Source organism: Phascolarctos cinereus, unplaced genomic scaffold, assembly GCF_003287225.1.
Source record: "Phascolarctos cinereus isolate Bilbo 61053 unplaced genomic scaffold, phaCin_HiC Scaffold_8;HRSCAF=390, whole genome shotgun sequence".
Classification (NCBI taxonomy): domain Eukaryota; kingdom Metazoa; phylum Chordata; class Mammalia; order Diprotodontia; family Phascolarctidae; genus Phascolarctos; species Phascolarctos cinereus.
In genome coordinates this window covers 70,218,360-70,222,677 of record NW_027556291.1, presented here as the reverse complement: position 1 = coordinate 70,222,677, position 4,318 = coordinate 70,218,360, and positions in this window count along the sequence as shown.

Below are 4,318 nucleotides of genomic sequence, written 5' to 3'. Positions count from 1 at the left end.
CACGGGGGCTCGCGCCCTCGCCGCTCTCGTTGCCCCCGGACGCCTGTCCCCGCCCTCCTGACGCTAATCCCACCCCCCCAGGCCGCCACTCTCGCCTTCCCATTGACTGAGACTAAGGAAGAGGGCCCCGCCTACTTCCGCTTTCTTTTTTCCGGGGGTGGTGGAGACGGGCGTGACTGAAGAGGGCCTAAGAACCCTCTGGGGCGAGGGGCAGCGGCAGCTCCGTTGGGGGAGTTTCCCCCCTCCCTCACGCGCCCTCTACCCTTCGTACACACTCGTGCAAATAATTTTGGCAAAAGGGAGACTGGAGCCCAGAAAAGGGAAGGGACTCGGCCAAGGGCGCCCAGCTAAGGGCAGGAAGGGAGGGCCAGGACTTTGAGGTCCTCACGTGCAGCCCCCTACCCCCCATTTAGGAAAACGAGAGGCCCAGAGAAAGGGCGAGTGTTGACTAAATAATGCCTTTGGGTGCGTGTGGAGGACTGGGTGCCACACCAAGCCCCCCCTTAGTCGGCACGTGTAGGGAGAGCGCCGCCCCCCCCCCGCCCGTTCCCGTCCCCTGCCCCATTTCTCTCCTTCCCCGCCCAGAGCCAAGCAGCCCCGGGAAGCTTTCCATCAGCAGGAGGAGCCCTTGGCTGCACCCGTCCTCTTCGGGCTAGAGAGATCCTAGGCTGCAGTGCCCAAGCTGGGTGGGCTCTCTCTAGGGCCGATCTCCCCCTCGGCCCCCTCCTTCTGAGAGGAGAAGGTGCTTGCTTGTGGTTGCACCCTCCTAGAATCTAGGGCTGCCCCGAAAAGCCCCCTAGAAATGAGATCCTCCCACCCCGTTCCCTTTACTGAGAGAGAAACCGAGGCCCCAGATGGCCAAGGGTTTAGAGGTTTAGACAGGCTTTAAAGCTGTCAGGACCCTAGCCTCTCTTGTTCAGTCCTACATTTGGGAGAGGGGGGACAGGGAGGGAAGGAACCTGCTCGAGGTCACACGGATAGTCTGTGGCAAAGCTGCAACTTGAACTCGGTCACAGAATTGGCATTCCCAGAATCACAGGCTTAGAGCTGGAAGGGACCTTAGGAGCCCCCTAGTCCCACCCCCTCCAGAAAAAAAGGAAACTCAGTATCAGGGAGAGCGTGAGAAGCAGAGTCAGGATTTAAACCCACGTGTCCTGGACCCAGACCCATTGTGGAGTCTCCAAGTTGGAGGTGTCTCTCATCTGCAGCTTCTCAGAGGGGTCATCCATCCCACCTCTGCTTACACTGACCAGGAATTCACTACATCCATTCCTTGTCAGGGAGCTCTAATTGTTAGAAAGTTTTCCTCCATGGTTTGGAATCCACCAACCTGTAACTTCTGCCCACTGCTCCCAGTTCTACCCTCTGGAGTGAGGAACAAATTGAATCCCCCTTCAAATACTTGAAGATAGATATCGTGCTCTCCCTTACACAAGAGATGAATCTTGTTAGATGTCTGCCCTTGGTTTGCTCAACAGAATCTCCTGCAGTCAGGATTTAGTTCATTGGGCCAATGAGACTATCTGTTTGAAATCTCCTTTCCTAGAGTCTAGGATATGTATCTCACAGTGTCCAGAATCCTCTTCCTTGGCTGCTTCAAGCTCTAAGATGACATTGTAGCTTCCCCCTGCCATCCTCAAGTCTCCAGTCATTCCCCCAGCACCAACTGGTTCCTCATGGTTGGTCAGAATCAGGTCTGGAGTAACTGTTCCACTCCTGAGATCTAAACTCTCAGTGGAATGGCACTAGATCCAGAAAATGAAAGCTCCCCATCACTCCTGTGTCCTACCCCAGTGCTAACTTTGTCATCTACTCCCTGTCCTTTGTCATCTTAGTAAAGCATAATCCATTTCCTCCATTTGTCCCCAGCTGTAGCTGTTCCTCCTCTTTTCTTCACCCCAGTGCTCTCCACCATGATTTCCCCTCACATGGATTCCCACATTTGTGTGTCCCTTCTTGGCACACACTTCTTTGCCTACAGCCCCATCAGAAGTATTTCCATTCATCAGGGACTCCCTTTCTAGTCCCTGCTTAGAGTCCCCTCTCACTGATATCTGAGGTTAAAGTATATCTTTCTATTCCAAATGCTAAGGTCTATTTGTGTGTATTGCTCAAACTCTGTGCACTACTGTAAGAGGCAGCATGTTATTTCTTCCTCAGCATTACTTGGCACCTCTTCCACCATGTTACTTTTTTCTAGGTCTCCCTAACATTCAGTTTTCCAGTCCTATCTGGGCATCTGCCTCCTTGCTTCTCAAATTTCAGTCTAAAGCTCTCCTGGTGAGGTCAGTGAGCCTCCCGCCAAACATGTTCCACTTAGCCCTCATGAGATGTGACTTGCCAGGCCCTTTCCAAGAGCCTGTTTTTCCCATATCTTAAGCCATGGTCCAAAAACTTTCTCTTCCAAACCTTCAACTACAGGAGAAGATGCAAGTACCGAGTGTGCCCCCAAGTCTTTCTGTTTCCTATCCAGGACTTCAAAGGTTCTCCAGAGGCAGCCTGGTCAAGTGGAAACTGTGCTCTCTTGGCATTAGGGAGACCTGGGTTGAACCTCTGGCTCCTGTACTCGCTATTTATAAGACTGTGGGCAAATCAGTTTTCCTCTCTAATCCTCAGTATTCTCATCTAGAAAATGGAATTAATCATAGTATTTAACCCAACAAGTTTGTTGTAAAGTTCAAATGAGATGTTTGTCAAGTGCTTTGCAAACCTCAAGGTGCTAGAGAAATACCAGCTATTATTATTAGAGACAACATTGCCAATTTCTTCTGATGGTGTCATTCATTCCCCTGTGTCCTGTTGACACCATTTGAATATCCAGCTGTTTACTTCTCATATCTTCCTCTCTCTCCAAAGCCCTAACCATCATTCAGAAGAGATAAAACAACACATATGCCCCCAAATTATTTTAGTTTCCTAACAAGCACTTCATAGTTCCTAGAAATCCTTTCCAGGTTTCTTCTAGTGCAGACATTCATCTCCACATCAATCATGAGAAGTAGGAGGAATAGGTAGAAGAGACTGGCAAAGATGACAGAAAAGGAAGAAGCAATATAGGTCAGCTCATTCCCTAAACTATATCAGCAAAGTCCAAGGAAGAGCACTAGAATGTGTTGTGATCAGATTACCCAAGAAGCAGTCATTATTTTTCTAGCCTGTGTCATCATAGGGAAACATTCAGGGTCTTTAGGGTATGGAGAAGTAGTTCAGTCAGCAAGGCTTATACAATACTGTCCAGCTCCAGGACTGACTTGAAGCCTGCAACTGAATGATCAGCAAATCTGCAGTTCCATTACTCTAAACCTTGAGAGAGTTCCAGCTAGGTGACAGGAGCCAGGACCAGAACTGGTCTACTTAAGCTCCAACCAGGGGCAAGCCTGCAGTCACGTCAGCCAGACTCAAACTGTGGTCAGAAACTTGCAGAGCCAGATAAAAGGGCAGTTATCAGACTTCATCCTAAATCATACTGCTTAGGATGAGCTAAAAATTTGCAGTTCGCTGGCTTGAGAAGTCCTCAAAGAATACAGCATTTAATACTCAGAGAAAGCAGCAGGACCCCAGAGTGGAAATGAGGACCAAACAATTGACTTATAGTCCCTCTAGAAATGCACAGAACCTGGCCCAAACACAAAGTTCCAATTCAGGAACTAAGATTGGGAAAATGAATAACTTTTAAAAGACATTCAAGAAAAAGAGCTGTTATAGAATTAGAGATGCTCGAGACATAAATGAAAAAAAAAGAAGAAAATAATTGCGCACAATATCTACAAGCAAAGCCCCCAAAGAAAAACACAATTTGGTGACAAGATCGACAAGAACTCCTGGGGGAAAATGAAGCAAGAGTTTAAAAATCATACATGTCAATCTCTAGGGTTAGGGTTTCAAAGAATTGAAAAAGAATACTAGAGGAAAGACTTGGAAAGAGAATTAATAGCTTAGTACAGGAGGTACAAAACTTTTCCCAAATAACAGACTCCCTGAAAATTAAATTGCACCGAACAAAAAATATTAAAAAAAAACCAAAGTCAAAATTCTGGAAAAAAAAGAAAATATGAGATATTTCATATAAAAAACAACTGATCTGGATAAGAGGACAAGGAGAAAAATATGTGGGAGTCATTGGACTAGACAGAAAAAGGTCAAGAATCTCTATGAAAATAATGAAAAAGGGCAGATGCGAACGGACCTAGCATTACTGTGTCTCAAACTATACTACAAAGCAGTAATCATTCAAACTATTTGGTACTAATTAAAGTTGCTCAATTAATTAAACTACTAATTAAAGTAAGTAATTAAGGAATAATTAAATTACTAATTG